The sequence below is a fragment of the Camelus ferus genome, chromosome 3 (assembly GCF_009834535.1).
Source record: "Camelus ferus isolate YT-003-E chromosome 3, BCGSAC_Cfer_1.0, whole genome shotgun sequence".
In the NCBI taxonomy this organism is placed as follows: Eukaryota; Metazoa; Chordata; class Mammalia; order Artiodactyla; family Camelidae; genus Camelus; species Camelus ferus.
The window spans coordinates 23,210,485-23,228,772 of record NC_045698.1 but is presented as its reverse complement, the minus strand read 5'-3'; the positions used below and the strand labels follow the sequence as shown (position 1 = coordinate 23,228,772).

The 18,288-nt window shown below is 37.5% G+C and overlaps 1 long non-coding RNA gene across 6 annotated transcripts in view; it reads left to right on the top strand.

The window, feature by feature from the left end:
- Positions 1-18,288, top strand: part of LOC116660672 — a 449,791-nt gene that overhangs the window by 107,192 nt on the left and 324,311 nt on the right. For 5 of the 6 annotated variants that reach the window (XR_004316275.1, XR_004316264.1, XR_004316272.1 and 2 more), the window contains exon 3: positions 6,255-6,401. The exons of the other annotated variant lie outside the window; for it this stretch is intronic. This is a non-coding gene — a long non-coding RNA (uncharacterized LOC116660672). The remainder of the gene's footprint in view (positions 1-6,254; positions 6,402-18,288) is intronic. 6 annotated transcript variants of the gene reach the window in all.

Genomic DNA, 18,288 nt, shown 5'->3' with positions numbered 1-18,288 from the left:
CTTGTCCTTAGGGAGCTCTTAATCTAGTAGGGAAGACACTAGAAAAAAAAAGATATTAACTGTAAAATAATTTGATAACTACTTCAGTATCAGAAACACTGGTGCACTCTGGTGGAGTAGGATAGGATTTAGAGTTAGGAAATGCATCCCAGTTGAGGTGGTAAACTGGTTGGGACTAGCTAAGCAAGGATGCGTTATGGTAACAGAAGAGGGCTGTTGGGAGTTGTGTACATTAGAGGCAGAACAAGGTTGTAATATCACAAGGTCAAGAGACAGCAGGGTGGGGAGCTACAGCCTAAAGATAAACAGAAGAGTTAGGGGAAATGAGGCTGCAGAGTCAGGAGAAGTGAGATCACAGAGAGATCTCATTTTATGTAAAGCAGCTTGGACTTGATATCGTGGGTGAGGGAGAGGAAACCATCAACAAATTTTAAGCTTTTGTGGTGACACAGTCAAATCTTTTTCAGGAGTGATGAATTCTTACTTAATTCAACCACCTTGATTTTTCTGATTCTCAAGTGTTCACACCAACAAGGTACTTGTTGTCCCAATAACATATTCATCCATTTTCCTTTTTCTCAGTTACTTGTATTTGTCCTTTTTTTTTTCTGGCCAGAAATGAAAAATAGTGAATGGCAAAACAAGTGTCTCATTTGTTAACATTCCCTCTAGGTCATTCCTCAGTTTAGAAGTCAATTTCTGTCCTCAGTTTTTGCAGAGAAGCTGCTGTTGCAAGAACAATGTGTTCTCATCAGAGAAGTTTTTGTGTAAGGGCAGCTAGGTGATTCTTGAACTGTCAGGTATAAAACTGGCAGAGGGCACCGCCACAGAATAGTAACAGATGGTCAACAACCGTAATTTATTTAGCACTGAATCATCTAGAAACAACACAAGCAACTAGTTAAAAGTTTCGGGTTTTACACGCACACACACGTGCGTGCGTGCGCACACACACCCCTTTTACTGACCTTTCTGTTTGATGACTGCCCTTTAGGACCTGGAAAAGAACACAAGATACATTAAACAAAAATATGCCCATCCAAATTTGAAAGGTCAATCCCTGGCCTGTTAAATTGAGGTTCTTGACCCATGCTTGTCTCTCTTAGCGTAACTCCCACATGGTTTGAGGGAAAACATACCCTTTAGAAAACAGAGGAGACTGTCATGGTTTGAGGTTGTGAAACTTCCTATAGTGCCCTGGGTTTCATTAAAACCTCTCCATCCAGTTTTGCAAAGTGCTCTTCTTCGTACTTAAAAATGCCCCACATATTTTAAACCATGTGTTTCATATTCATTTAGACATCTCGTTAAGCTAGAGTTGGGTAAGAATCGCTTAGTGTCCAAAAAGACCTTTCCTTCTAGCCTTTGGTTCTTAGAAATAGAAAGTTAGACTTTGCCAAATGCAAATAAATTCCAGACCCTTACATTTTAAATGGGTTTCGTAAGACTGGAAAAAAACCTCATGTCCCTATCCTTATTCTCCACATATTCAGGCACAGTAGTCTTTCTCAAAGTGTAGTCTCCCCACATGAGGATTGCCACAGTGTTGTTAAAAATGCCTCTTTATGAGTCCTGACATGGATTTACTAAATTTGAATTCCTCCTTATTTTATATAGTATGATTCTTTATAAGAAACTGGAGATATACAGTAGCTTCTCTGTAAGTTTTAGCTATTATTATACAAATGATTTCTAGACATCTCAATTTGTTTAATAGGCATTCGGAACTTGTCATGTTTAAAATTGAACTCATTGTCATTCCTCCAAATATAATGAAAAGCATGCCTTGTTTCAGTGCAGGGTATCACCTCCACGCCAGAAGACCGCGCTCACTCCCTATTTCCAATTGGTCAATATGTCCTGTAGATTTTACCTCTTTACATCTTTCCAGTTAATTCCTTCATTTCCATGCCCCCTGCTACTGTCTATTTAGACCCATAGCATTCCCTCTCCCTAGGTCCAAATTACTGCAGACATGGCTTTCCTTTGCCTTCAGTCCTCAGACTTCTTCAGTAACTAATCCATCTGCCACACTGTATATATATATATATATAAAATTCACTACAAAAGTAATGCCACTTTTCTTCTTGACTGCCTGGGCACAGGCTATGCTTCCTTTTTAATGTCCAGAGTTTAATTTTTCTTTTAATACCCATGACCCTCATGATCTGCCTCTTTCCTTCCTCTGCAGCTCACTTCACACTGCTTCCTCACCTGAATCCACACAGAGTGGATGTGTTATGCTGTTCCATGCCTCCATGCTTTTACACATGCAGTTATCTTCTTTCATTCTTATTTACCTTCAATACATCTTCCTCTTCTAGCTTCTTCTAGAAAAGTCTATGTGTCTTTTAAAAATCAGCTTTAACGTACCCTCTTCTTGAAAGTCTTCCCCTGACTACCAATCTGATTTAATTGCCACTATGCTTAGCATAGTGTAATAAATAATAGAATTCACCATTTTGTTTTTTTCTTGGGAGAATTCAAGTAATTTAACTAAAGTTAGTTATAAAACTTGGATTGAGACCCACCAGTTCCTCTACATTTACTCTCAAACTTTCTAAATTTATCAAAGTTGGATTGCTGATTACATTTAGAGGGAGGTATCTGAGAGGGGGCATAAGGGCTTGCAGGAGTACTGATAATATTCTGTATATTGACCTGGGTGGTGTCTTCATAAATATAAACATAATATGTATCAGTTAATCCTTCTACTGTGTACTTAAATTTGCACTTGACTGTAAGTTATGCTTCAGTTTTTAAAAAATGAATATAAGTAGCTGATTTTTTAACTATAAAATTTATTTCCAGGCCATTTTTGTTCATTTCTCTTTTGCCTATCAAATGAAATCATAGGAACCTTGCTTCTAGATGATAATTTTAAATAGCGAGCTATGTTTAGCTTTCTGTGAAGGAGGGCTTTTAAAATCTTAACTTCTCAGTAGACAATGAAATAATAAAATGGGATTCATTGGAAAAATGGCTTAATACTTGCTTTACTTATGTTTCTGCTGTTTGCTGTATCTTCCCCAAATATTTATTTTATTGGGCTAGGTTTTAATCTCCTTGCTACTGGAATATTCTTTTTAGCTTTTCAAGGTTACCAAAACTAAAGATTGTATGAATTGTCTCATCAAGGTTATTTTTAAAATCCTGATAAGAAAAATAACGAATCTCTCTTGATTTTCAACTTTGAGGTCTTATATCCTTGTATTGATCATTATACTGCATGATCTTTAAACTCTTAATCTTAATCTATGATTCCACTTCGAGTGGTTTTCCATGAAGAGAGATTATTGGTAAGAATTGCATCCACTCTTGGCTATGTCTTCCAAGAGGAACTTCAAAAATAGAGTTGTAAGTTTCATTGCAGACTGTTTAGTTTACTATTGCATCTCCAGCACCTAAAACGGTCCCTGGCACATAGTTGATGGTCAATTATAATAACAGCAATATTGATAAATGAATAAATGAAATGACTGAAACAGTGTAGAATATGCTGCTCATTCCTCTGCTCCTAGATCTGCTATGATTCACAATTGTCTAATTTTGGTCATTTGTCTTCTGAACAATTTAACATTTAGAAATTCAATTTATAACTTACAGAAAAGGCCTTCATAACAGTTTCTAACTTTCATTTACTATTTTAACAAATGCACTTAGTGAAGAAACATATGATTATGTGCTATTTTTATTTTGCTCAAAAATTTAACTAGAATTAGTAATATAGTTCATAGAAAAATTTTAGTCTGTTTTTACTATTGAGAGATTTCATGAATTCTTAAATTTGAATTTTAAAAAATATGTTAAAAAAAGAAGCAAGTGAAAGAAGCAATTTAATTTATCCTCAGCTATTCCAGATTGATGCGTTAATACAACCCATTGCACTGGATTAAGTTCTGGAGATCAATTTAATTGTCTTCCAGAGCTGGAGATGTCTGCTGATACCTAGAGAGTACATAATGGAACCTTCTAAAAAGACTTTTTTTTTTCTTTCATTGATTATTGCCTTGTACTAAATCTTTCTGTCAAAGCTTTACTCAATTTTTGTAATGCATGTTATCATATTTTGATTTTTTTCAGTCTCCTCTAGATCTAACCAATTTTTTGTACTAGATCTAACCATTTTTACTTAAAATTGGCCCCTTATTAAATCTGGGCAGTTGTGGAGAGGAGGGACTGGGGAAGGAGATTAAAGTTGCTTAAAAAAAATCACATTGCTACATAAATCTTAATAAAATTCCTGAGAGAAAGTAAGGGTGCAAGTTCTCACAGTAATTTTAATTTTAATCCTTTTTCATCAAGAGATAGCTAAAGCCAACTATGCACAGTTGGGACCTCTTTGTCAGGTTATATGCTTAGAAATAAATGTAGCCTTTAAAAATATTGGTTTCTGGGAAATCAGGAATAATAAACCTTTTGACACTTCTTGTCATAGCTACTCATCAACCAATAATTCTGGAATCAGCTTGTTTATCATGGTGTCACAACACTCAGTTTTCAAAGTTTGGATGAGTTTGTAGGAAGTACCATTTTTACTCTGTTGTGACTCATGTACATGTCTTTGATGTTACTATAAAATAAGGAGGCAGGGTTTCATTAGCCGCACACTAAATGTTAGCCTTTTTATTCAATAGTTACATCAGCTATAGGTAAGGCAACCTAATCCTGTACCTTAACTACATTTATATCAAGTACAAATTCATTGAGCACAACACAGCTATATTCCTGAGAGATGGGAGCATCAGTATTGTTATTGTGGGATTAGAACAAATTTTGAACTTGACTGAGGTCAGAAGTAAACCTAGGACTGGAATCCATAGTTCCTTCAAGTGACCTTGACACCTTGAGATTTTATTTAATTTTTGCACTCTAGTCAAGTAAGAACAATGAAATGGGAATAATGCTCTCTTCTCTATTTTATAGGGTAATATTAAAAGTAAGAGTGAAGTAAAGTCTATAGTCTTCAAAAAAATTAAAACGTTTTGCAAACCTAAGATGGTGTTGCTATTAAATTTTGTTTTGGCTAATGCTGACAGTAATTTGCAATAACCAGATCATTTATGTTTTCAGTCCCAGTTATGTTTGTTAGGACTATAGAAGCAGACACTTAATAATGTTGACCAATTATAGCTATTTTTCAGAGCTATGTTTTCAAAGGCAGCTGAGTTCTGGGAGAAATGTAGCAAATGATTCATCCATACTGTGGAAAATGTATTTTTCCTTAATTTTTTCCCTAAAAATGAGAATATATTCATTGGGCATAGAACCAATACATTCCGATTAAAATCAGTTTAACACTTTCTTTTCCAAGAATTCTTTTTCAGCTATTTTTTTTTGGCCACTATTTTATTGTCCTATTACTATTTTCCAGATCTGTGCTCGATTTTGTGGGAAAATATAGAAAAATTAGGAAATGTGTGACTGACATTGAAAGAGTTTACACCTTTGTGGAGTAAAATAAGCCATACATTTGGCATTTTTATTAAATGCTTTTTTGGAGATTACATAATTAAATAATTATTAATAGTTTTCATGCCCACCAAAAAAAGTCTTACAAAGGATCTAGCCTATTAAAATTCCTTTAACTTGGTTTCCCACTTAGGATATTCACCAATACAAATGATGCCCCTTCGTCGTCTGACTTTTTATAGACCGGTAATTTCTATTGATTTAAAACAAAGTGTTCCTATGGGGCAGTGTGAAATGTTGATATGTATTCTATATCATCAGAATGTGATTGAATTTTGCCAAATTTAATTTTAAGTTTAAGTAGTTTAAACTTTTTATCTTCATGATTGTAATTTCCTAGAAGGAAGAACCCATGTGTTTTACTTTCCTGTATAATCCAAGCATCAATCCGGCGTAAAATGATACCATTTCCCCTCACAAGCTAAGAGCCTTGTTAGGAATTGTTACATACCTATACAAATTTAACAATAGTTGCATGATATACACCTTTATTTAATGATATGAGAGAAGAACCAATTTAAATCTTAAGATTACCATGTCCACATGAAGAAAAGAACTTCAAATTATTACCTGACAAAATTAAATATGAATTATTTTCAAGTCTACTAAAATAATATTAGATTTTCCTTTCACTAGCTGCTGAAATTCTGTTTATTATAAAAGATATTGAAAAAATAAATATGCAAAAACATGGACTTGCTTCTTTCTGGTATATAAAATTTGTTACTCTTTTTAATATTGGCCAATAAATTTTCTTTTCTTAAATGTTTGCTATCTTCCAGGGTCTGGCACTGAGCAGGCACACAATAAATGTTTTTCAGTTGAGCTGAAAATGTAGACATGGTAACAGATGAGAAAACACACAACAACAACAACAACAACAACAACAGCACCCAACATAAGCCCAACGCAGAGAAAACACAATAAAGGTGAGTTTGTTGCTCAACTCCCCAACCAGTTCCGAATATTTCCTGTGCTTCATAATTTTGCTGCTGTTGAATCCCGTTGAGTTCCTTTATTTAAAACCTCAAGTTTGCTGATAAACATGACAACAGAGGACCTGATTCTTTGACCAAACTGTGAGTGATTATAACTAAATGTCCATAAATAGTCTTTCACATAAGGGCCAGTGGGAGAAGGTCAAAATGTGTCACATCCTACACTTGGCCACTTTTCCCAATATGCTTTGAGATCTGCTAAAACCTTTGTTTCAATGAACTTTCACTCAAGTGTTGCAAAAGGAAATGAAACATAGTATGTTGATGGAAAGTCTGCCCCAGTATTATGTTTTCTTTCTCAAAATATACTGTTTTATTCGGGACTAGCCTAATCCTAGCATGACCTTAGCCATAATTATACTGACTCCATTCACCTTGTGCAATTAACTGGGTAATTGCATGAATGTGAACATTCCTTTGGCCAGCCTTTCCCCCATATAATTCTGCAGGGGACATCCTCTTCAGCTGCAATGTATTCTTCTGGGATCTAATTATGATGTCTCTTGAAAACTGGCCAGAGTACAAGAATTCAAGCTGATTTTCCAGGGCGGAGACCATGCAAAAATCCCAATTGGATACAATCCAGTTGTAAACATTGTGCTCTTCAACTGCATTGTAATGGAGTAATCCATTACAATCTTAATTCAAACATTAAAATTGAGTGCTAAAATATGTCTTGACTGTCCAGCTTCTCCTTTAGCAGAGCTGAGTGTTGACATACTTACTGAGTGTTGACTGGTTTGTTGGTAAGGTTGATAAGCCCTGTTGTGCTTTCTTAGACAAGATAATTGCTCTTGCTATGGAGTTGCTGCAAATTGGATAATAGGCTCCAGCCTAGAAGAAGGGCCAACGTAGTTAATTTAGAGACTGAAATTATTGAAATAATTTTAATTTCTTCCCAAGGTGAAAGAAACTTGTAATGATGGTCTGAACTTCTGAAGCACTGGCAAGAAGAGTTGAAAATGTATAAACCATTGCTCTATGTTTTGACTCAGTGGAAGTAAATGAAAGCACACATTAATTTTTGTGTTTTCTCAGCTTGTCTTATTAAGGCTTCAGAAAAAGACCACTGATGTTGGCAACCGCAGCATCCTTCTGTGGGAATTATGCTTTCATGGATTAGGGTTTTTGAGTTCGTTGAGGACAGAGTACTATGGTTTTGTAAATCATTCACCATCCAAATTCATCTTTCTCTTTAAATGATGAAATAGTCATCAGAGGAGAGGTATGTGGAGTAATGTGTGGAATGAACAAATGCAGTCAAATGGATTCCATTATGTGATTAGGAACAGGTATTAATGAATCAATTTAGTTATTTAGTTGTAGCTGTATACTTGGTCCTGTAGCTTAGGGTGGTGGCAGCTTCTTGCTTTTCTTAACCCCTGGGTTACCTTATACAGTCCTCTGTTTTCCTTCTCAGTCCTTCTTCAATCTACGTAACAAAATCCCCTCTATTACACTCCTATATTCCTGTTTCCTTTGTTGGACCATACTGATGGGAATGGATTTTGTTTTATTGATAGAGAGAAAGAATAAGAAAAAGTTGAAGAAGAGAAGTATAGTGATGTAGTTTATTGATTGCTAATAAATATTTTTAGTATGCTTAGAACTGGCCTGTGAGCTGTCAGTTTTTCCCTTCTCCTCCTGTATCTGTAAGGCACTGCTCACTTGCAGTAGTTTGAAGGACCTGAGGTGGACACCTGAATTTGCCAGGTCTTCAGTGATTGTTCTTATTGAGACTCTTATTCCTGCTCAGTCATCTGACTCCCTGTCAGTTCAGTGTTCTTCCAGGAGGATATTGAGTTTGTCCACTGGAGGGCCTCTGTATTTTTCTATTAATGCAATATACGGAGAAGAAAGAATGAATGCTTAACAATTCAATGTGGGAAATTAAATATTCAGTCCAAATGAATTTTCTTGTTCCCCCATAGAGCAGCATTTATGAAATTCAGACTTCATTTAGCTGCGTTTTTGCTTCTCCAACCAAATCATAATATCAATAATTTTTCTGTGTATACTTTGGTTGAGATTTTCTCCATAAATAAAGCTTCTACTAAAATGACTTCCTTAATATGATGTTAGATGTGATTAGTTCACTGAAAAACCACAGAAGAATAATATTTATATGATCAACACTGTAAAAGTAATACCTCAGATACCATCTAGTCATGAGTGCTCTATAGAAAGCAATGCACATGCTCTTTCCGTCTCTGCCTTTAAAGAGATCAATCTCAGGAAACCATGATAGTCTCTGCTTCTTTATCAGAAAGGTCACTCCTTTGGTAAATTTTATTAAAGAATGATTTACTGAATTGGATTGTAAAGGAAACAAAACAAATATGATATGCAACAATTTGTCCTCCTTATGCTAATAAAAAACTGGCATAATTGTATGTCTCTTAAAAATACAGGTTTTCTATGGTTTTAAAGCATACGCAGTATTAAAGCATTCGGTCCTTTAAAAGACAACCCAGTGTGAAATATTGTGTAGAATCTGGAGAACTGAAGGCCAAGGTAGAAACCAAGATGGGTATTGTATCTATCCTAGGGAGCTAGCCCATTTCTCTGAGACGATCTTGAAATATTAATTGCCTCCAATTTACATGTTTCATATCAAAAAATCCAGGTTAAATGGAACTCAGATGACCTAGCACTGATTTTATGAACACCTTTACACGAATTTGAATTAGGATGTGTAAAGCCAAGCAGAGGCAATCAAGTGAATACAGGAGCTTTCTTTGGCTCATAGAAGGACTTGGACAGCCAGATGCATTAATACCCTGTGAGCATACATGCATAAAAAGCCTTATGTAAGTGTCAGGTGCTAGGCCGGTGATGATGGTGTATTAAAAATCGTCCGATAGGTGGTAACACAAATCCAGTCTCCTCGTAAAATAAGCTTACATGTTTTTTTTGGTAGGAATCAGCACTAGGCTGGACAGTTAATGAGGTCCAGAGCTGTTTATTGGTTACTCCTGAGGAGCCTGATGAAGTAGTTCAGTCATGCTGAGATGCTGCTTGGGTGGTGCTGGAAACCTATCCAGCGTCAGTGCCCATTTTCTCCCACAGTGATGGATATTTCTGTGAACCAGTTGTCTGCAGTTTTTAGGGGATCTATCGCATGGAAATTGTGGTGTTTGTTTGTGCCTTCATTTCCTTATCACATCTTGGTGCTTGGGGAGAAGAGGGGATGTATTAGGGTCAGCTGGATGGCATTAGGTCAGAGGCAGATGGGAAAAGATGGTCTTTGCTAAGGGGTCTCAGCCAGCTTGCAAAAGGCTGTGCTGAGGGACTGAAAGATAAGCAGACTTAGCAAGTGTGGGGAGAGGAAGCAGCACTTCCTCCAGGCAGTTCTCAGAACTGTTTCTAAGCTGTTTACTTCCTATTTTGATACCTAGAGCAACAAGAAACAAGGTCTCTGGGCCAGTCTTTGACTGGCCTTGTCCTGAGCTTGTTTATCCACTCGTTCTGTCAGGAAGCAATTGTGATAAGGCCTCTGGCACTGCACTGGAAGACTTTTCTTTTCCATTTTGTGTGTAGCTTTTGATTGATCATGTTGTGAACACAGTGCTCTATTCTTGGGTTGATTTATTAACAAGCTTCAAAGAATCTCCACCATTTAGAGGGTTTTTTCGTTTTGCTTAAAGAGGAAAGCATTATTTGCACCTCTAAATAAGGACATTTTCCAGGCTTTCAGTTCAATAACTGATGAAGATGGAGTGGCTCTGTGGCTTGAGAACAATGCACCCACATTGAGACGTATTACATATATGTACACTTGACATCTCATTTATTGTGCTGGAGCAGACCTGCTTTTTTCTACCGAGAAGATGGACGGTGAGAGGCTTCTTAAAGAAAATACTGGTTTGGACAACTCATTTTGAGGCTCTAGGTACTATTCAAAGGGATTCTATTATTTTATTATACTTTAGGGAGATTCCCTTCTTTTCTTCACCCTAAAACCACTTGCCCTCCTGCAGCCCTCCCTTTGCAATGGCCTGGAGCTACAGCATATTTATTTTGAGTTATTGGTTTGGTATTGGATTGGGTCTGTGTATGGACTCTGCCTGCTTTGGCCCAAGATTTGATTTGCTTGGTCCCACTTCAAATATTGTCAGCACCCTGTGCATTTAGGGCTCTATAAAAATATGAAACAATAACCACAACTTTATGAGCTGAAAACAGCTTTTGTCACCACACTTACTTTCAGTGGACAACAGCAATTTCCACATTTGAAAAGCCACCAATATTAAACATCTTTCATTATCTCCATACTACTTCCAATAAAGCTGACATAATGAGAAATTGGGAGCATCTTCTTTCTCTGTGTTTTGTGTAGATATCGATCCAGTGAATGGTTTTCAAAGTAAAAATAAAAACATTCTGCCCTGTAATGAGAAGGCTTAGATAGAAAGTTCCTGTTATCTAGCAGCTGGTATCACTCGTCATGTTTATTTTTCCTTCTATGCCTTGACCAACAGTAGAGGAACGAGGAGAACAGAACACTAATGAAAACAGTTTCCTAAAAAAAAAAAAAGAAAGTGTGACCTGCCTGCAACTCAGAGCAGCTTTGGTTTCTGGGAAATACCATCTCGAATTCTGAGCAGTCATCAGATAAGACAATTGTGGCACACCTGAGTAGACAGACAAACAAATTGGGTGTAAAGGGCAGTTACAGAAGAGTTCTGATAATGACCAATGAGGCCCTTTTGTGAAGGCATTTATTCAGGATGGCCAGGTGTCATGTTGGGTCCACAAATGTTAGTCCAAGGACTGTTGCTATTTTGTTCTTAAATTCCTACTCTCTGTGGTAAAGTAGGACACATAGAGTCTCTCAGAAGAATAATTTTTTTAAAAATTAGGTGGTTACTTTCTTTAATGGGGGTTAAATGCCTTTTGTTTTATGAAATGGTTGTGAGTGGGTAGTCATATGTTTACTGTCTTTACTTGAAAAAGAAAAAGAAAAATGTGACATCCTAGTGTTGGTCACCAGAGTTTCTATTGAAATATAAAATTCTGTTGTCTTTTTTTTTTCTTTCATTTGTGTGAGTCAATAGGCACTTACTGGCAGGGAGACAGAATCTCTGAGCAGGCACCTGTGATGTCTCCAGTAAGGTCTGGAAAGAACATATTGACTCACTTATGTGAACTATGTACTAATCAGCAAAAAAAAGAAAAAAAAAAAGAAAGAAAGAAAGACAGAAAAGGAAAAAGAAAAAAAAAAAAACGTGTTTGGTATGATACCAACTGAGTAAAACTTTACAGTCAGTGGAGTACATCACAGATGAAGATACCGTAGGTTTGCCGGGACCCCAGAGAAGAGAAAATTGCCCATGATAAGGCACATGCTAACAGGATTTCTAGAGGGACAGCCTTGGTTGTCTGACCTCCTTTTACCTCTGGGATCCATGCCCATAGCCGTTCATTGGCTGCAAAACACAGGGCAGCTGCACTGGGTTCAGCGGCAGCGTAAGCCTGTGTCATATATTTGGATTCTGTTCACAAGGGGCAGCCTCCATGAGTCCACAAACAGCTCATTGGTTCTAAGGGCAAGCTCTTGAGGCTGAATGCTCTTGGCACGGCCTTTGTGGGTGATGGTACGATATTTTGAGATACGGTGTTATTTACCATGTTACCGTGCATTGCATGGTGAGGCTGAGGAAGCAGCATTGAACAGTGAACCCAGGGGACCTGGTTCTCATGTAGGTTCTGTTTCTGATTTGCTGGTTTAACTTTTCTGGGCCTCAGTTTTCTCATTTGTAAACTGACAAGAGTTGGACTAGGTTAGTGTTTCTAGACAGTGTCTGTTCATCCCACCTGTATCAGGCTCAAAATGCTTGTACAAATGCAGATCTCTGGGTCCATCTGGCCCTGTTGAATCACAGTGTTGTGGTTTGGTCCCATAGTCTGCATTTGTAACACCCTCCTCTGCTGAGTGACTCTTCCACAAGCATAAGTTTGAGAAGTACACTACTAAACTAAATATTTCTGTAAGGTTCCTTGTATTCTTTCATTTCCTAATATTCAGGTTGGTGCTATAAAAGTAAAAACTGTCCCAACCCCATGGGAATGGCTAAGGGCCATTAAGGGTATTTTGTCCAACTAAACTCTTTTGTAGATAAAACTTTTTGGAACTGAGTTATCTCCAGTACTTTAGGTTAGAAAGATTGCTTACATCACAGAGATAAATTAAAACAATGCCCTTGAGGGGAAAAAAAAACTTCACAAGGTTTTGAAAACACATACATCCTTGTACGACATTCCCTTTCAGTCACCTTCAAAAGAATCTCTTGAAGATCCTAATTTCCTCTCTGTGGGCTGTGGGTCAGTCGGTGTGAGACTTCACAGCCAGGTGACTCAGCTCTGCAGGCTTGGGCTCCGCACTGGTGAGGGTTCCGCGCTTCTTGACTCCTTCAGACTGAACATTCGAGTTACAAGCCACATAATACCATTTGGTAGGGATTGTAGCTAAGGAAAGTCCGTTCACAATCTGGCACCTCATAAAGTCAAATTTAGAGTTTGTGGGGTTTGGTATATATAATTTTTTTTTTTGGTTTTAAGCAAGCACCTGGATGTGGGTTTTTCTCTTTCTGGCTGACAAAACAAAGTGGAGTTCTGTTAATTTCTCCCCTTTAAACACTTTATGATCTTTGCCTCATTTTATTTGGACTTAATTGAGCAAGCTAGGATTATTGCACATACAAAGCAGCTGCCTCCAGGTTGGGTTCTACCAGATGAATTAGAGCTTTGGATTTCCTTTCTCCAGCAAATACAGTGGTGGTTCTCAAGCAGGGACAGTTCCCCCTTTGGGAACATCTGACAGTATATGGAGATATTTTTGCGTGTCACAGCTGGGGCAGTACAACTGGCCTCTACTGCATAGAGGTCAGGGATAGTGCTCAACAGGGCACAAGTAACCCCCCCACCCCCAACACAGCATTATCTGATTCAAAATGTCAGTAAACCCAAGGTTGAAAAACTCTAATACTCACTCAGTAACTAGAGTAATAATTTATATATTCTGGGATAGGGGCACTTCAGTAAAGCCAGAGGAGTGGAGGATGGAGGAGTAAAGGGAGGGTGACTTTGACATGGAATTTTTGACACAACTTAAAATGAAAATGAAGTCCAACTATTTTCTAGGACAGGTTCAGGTTCAATGAGGTGCTTATAACAGATTTTGAAAAGGAACCAGGCTGGGTTGAATATAAGGAGGCAAGCCCATTAATTTTAGGCCAAGTAATACCAGACATAAGACAAGTTTCATTTGTTAACAGAGACATATTAAACATCTTAGCATAGTTTGTCTTTCTGATGAGAGTGACTTGAACAAATAAATTTTTAAAATATATATTTTCATGTCTTTCTTTTAAAAGTTATATTTTGAAGGTTCTAGAATCTCAGATCTAGAATATCTTTCCATCCCTTTGAGTTTGCTCAGGCTCTGAAAAGCATCAAGTAGTTGATCACTAGCTATAAAGGGAGCTTGACTGAAGGTTCTGCTTCCTGTTGATGTCCTTCTGCCCTGCACCTGCATGGGTTATTTTCTCTACCCCAATTCATTCTCTTCTCTTCCCAGTGCACCAGAAAACTTTTTTGTTCCCTGGTTTCTGGGTAGATTTGGCTAATAAGAGACACCAAGAAACCAGAGGGCAGGAGGAAAAAGAGGTCCAAGATATTTACTCCAGTCCTCCATCCTCCCTGCTCTCAGCATCTGGCAGCGTTCTTCCTCTGAGACCCCAATTACTTTGGGCCAGCCGTTCTTCCTCCAACACTGGCAGGTTCCAGGAACCCTGTTTCCTCCCCTTGCTTCTTCAGACCTAGAAACAGTAAAGGCTTTTCACTCCTGTTAGTCCCTAGATGCTTCACCATCTCTTTTTGTTTCCCTGAACTCAGAGCACTGTTCTGTAAATAGTCCCTTCATTCAAATCTTTTTGGTAAGCTTTCTTTAGTGTGCCATCTGTTTTGTGCTAGGGCTCTCACTAATGCGGTACCTGTTAAGTTTTTAGTGGAAGGTTACTGATTTTGTATTAAATATTCAAGTAATACTGAACTAGAGGCTGGAAGACTTGGATTCTTGTTCCAGTTCTGTTATCTCTTTCCTTATGAAAACCCATCATGCCTTAGTCCCTATCTATTAAATAAGGTTAAAAAAATATGTTCTTCTTACATAGAAATACACCTTTCTTACATAGATGTGAGAATGAAATTAATGTGTACAGTTTGAAAACATTAAGCACTAAAAATTGGAAGCCACATTTTGGCAAGGAAACTAGCAACATGTATTCTAATACTTGACCTCAATTTTTTAGGACTCTGACTTTGTGTGTATATGTATTTTGGTTCATTGGGACTCCTTTTCCCCATGAAAAATATGCTGATTAGATTAGATGATCTTCCTGGTTCCTCTTAGCTTCAAAAATTTTCACAGTCTTTATATATTCTGTTCTCATTGTTCTAGACTATTCAGCAGCATGACCTGTAAAACCAAAAATTAAAATGTGGAATGTAGAACTGGAGAAAACTGTAGATAGAAAAGAAAATTTGAAATATTTGAAATTTGAAAATTTGAAATATTTGAAATTTGAAAATTTGAAATATAGAAAGTTAAAAGATGGACTTAACATCAACGTGGTTATAAAAGGGAAGGACAATTGGGTAGATGTTATAGGAGATAGATGTTAAGTATAAATATTTGGACTGGTTCAATAATGAAGTGGAAAAGGTTGGCTTTCAGGGCAGTGACATGTGCATCACTGGGATTGTTCAAGCAGAAATGTATTTGCTCATTTCTCAGAAATACTGTAGAGAAGATTTCTGTGATGATAAGAGATTGGACGTTGTAGTTACATGATTTAATATTGTAATGGTTATGTAAGTCACAATATAGTTGGATTGTGCAGGAGTGTTAAAAAGTTCTAATGTTTTTTTTTCAACAAAAGAAGACAATGGCAACAAGAAGGGAGAAGGTGTAAAGCATTATTATGTATGTGGTCATCTATGTTTGCAGCGAAGCAGAAAGAATAGAGCAGGGTTTAGATTCCAAGAACAACTATTTTTTATGTAAGCTGCTAGAAAACCTCCACTGTAATAGTACTTAACCCCTTCATTTGAGGACTTCCAGTCACTTCATAACTGTTTAATGAATTCCTACTGTATATACCAAATGTGTGCAGAGATCAAATAGCAACTGGGTTTTAAAAAGGCATGCAGATTTTAGAAGGGAAAGGAGACTACAACACAGTGCTGTTTTTATTATCAGTATGTTCTAGAGAGGGGAAGCCCTTGTAAAAATGGTAGTTTGGCTTTGCCATCACTTCATTCCTTTTTTAGTTACCTCCCTGCCTCCTTTCAGCAACCCTTCCTTATTCATTTGACAGATATTTACTAAATATCTACTAAGTACAGATACTGTTCAAGGCTATAAAGATACGTCAATGAACAACAGAGACAAAATGATCAGTGCCTTGAATCTGCATTTTGTTTCTGATTATCAAAATTCTGAAAGGAGTCCACCTCATCAAAGACTCAACCCCTTCCTGCCTCCTGCAACACACATCAATTTGTTGTCAACTCTGTTTTTTACATTAAGTTGAGCAAGTGGAAAACAAGACAAGTCTGACCAAAGGTGAGGAGATTGAGCATCAACATTTAATATGCAGCAACAATCACATCTCTCCACTTTAGCAATGAATAGGAACGTGACCCACCTTTGTTAAGTACGTGGTGTTTTGGACTGAAAAAATCCGTATGTTGAAGTCCTAAGTCCCAGTACTTCAGAATGTTATTTGTTTGGAGATAGGGTCTTTAAAGAGGTATTTCTTGTAAAATGAGATCGTGTAGGTGGAACCGAATCCAACTGATGTCCTTTTAAGAAGAAGAGATTAGGACACAGACACATACAGAAGAAAGACCATTTAAGACAGAGAGAAAATAGCCATTTACAAGTAGAGGAGAGAAGCCTCAGAAGAAAGCAGCCAACCCTGCAAACACTTGATCTTGGACTTCTTGTCTCCAGAACTATGATAAAGTAAATTTCTGTTGTTTAAGCCACACAATCTGTGGTGCTTCATTATGGCAGCTCTAGTAAACTAATACACATGGTATGGGATGGTAAGTAGCACTTGATTTCAAAATTTCTTATCACATAGACATGGGGCTGCTGTAATTCCATCCTTGTCCCCACATCCTTTTCCCCTCATACCTGCTTTACACCACTGACGTTGTGCCAGGTCAACACCTGGAATCTCTACACCTGCATGGTCTCAGACTTACCAGGGGCTGGCGTTACATATCAGTGCAATGTCTGTCCAGCAATCTGTGACTCCGTGAGGAGGAGAGCAGCTGACCTAGAAGGGATTCGTGATTTTTATTATTTTAGAATTTCTTTTTATGGACACCCTGCTGAGATGTGTGCAACAGAGTAATCTGGTTACACCACTGTAGGCGTGTTCCAGACTTCAGAATGCACAGGATGCTCCTGAATCAAATTAGATAGGGTTCAAAGTAAAGAATCTCCTTCCCCAAATTGACTGTAGGAGTTTTGTGTATTTATTTGAGTATATATTTATTTGGGTCAGCTTACAGGACCAGCTAGCCTACAGGCTCAAATTGTGATTTATACTTTAGTGAAGAGATGCAGCTTTGGAAACTCAGGCCCCTTCTAAATACTATATGATCCTGGCTCTAATTGGTCAGCTCCTTCTCAGGTAACACTGTACATCTGCAGTGACTTATGCAAAGTCTGCAGCCTGGGCATCTGGGAGTGTAACTCCTTTCTCCCACCTTCACCTTGAGGACTAGATAGCAGAGCCCACCTACCAAAGTGGCCCCATGGAGAAAGGTTTGTTACCTGTTGATTCAAGGTGACGAGGAGGAGGTACTATTTATTCTGAAAAAGCTGCTTTAGGAGCAAAGGGAAGAGCTGCAGGGAGAAGCATTTTCTAGGAAGGTCATTCTAGGTCAAATACCCTTGGGGATGTAGCATGAAGAGAAAAGGCTATAACAGATCAGGAGAGGCCTGGATTTAATCATAGCTTCTAGCACAGTAACACAATGATTGGATGGGTTGTTTAGACCCAGCATCTCCTAAGAAATCCAGCCTGTGGAGAGTAATAATAACAATGTATATAATTCTTATCTCTAGTTAGGCACTAAATGTTTTATATTTATTGTAACTCAGTTAACCCTCCCAACGAGTCCCAGAATCTTGTTGTCTTAGACAACATTCTAAAATGATCCACAATGAGAGATCACATCACACCTGTCAGAATGGCTGTCATCAAAAACAAGAAATAGCAAGTATTGACAAGGATGTGGAGAAAAGGGAACATTTGTGCACTGTTGGTGGAATTGTAAATTGGAGCAGCCACTATGGAAAACAGTATGGAGGTTTCTCAAAAACCTAAAAATAGAACCACCATATGGTTTGGCAATTCCACTTCTGGGTATGTATCCAAGAAAGTGAAAACACTAATTCAAAAAGATATATGCACCCCCATGTTCATTTCAGCATTATTTATAATAGCCAAGATCAGGAAGCAACCTAACTGCCCATCAACAGATGAATGGATAAAGAAGATATAGTATATATACATATGTATATATGCACACACACATAGACACTATACAATGGAATATTACTCAGCCATAAAAAGAATGAAGTTTTGCCATTTGTGACAACATCAATGGACTCAGAGGGCATTATGCTTAGTGAAGCTGGTCAGACAGAGAAACACAAATACTGTATGCTTTCACTTATATGTAGAATCTAAAAGACAAAACAAATGAATACAGAGACACAGAAGATAAATCAGTG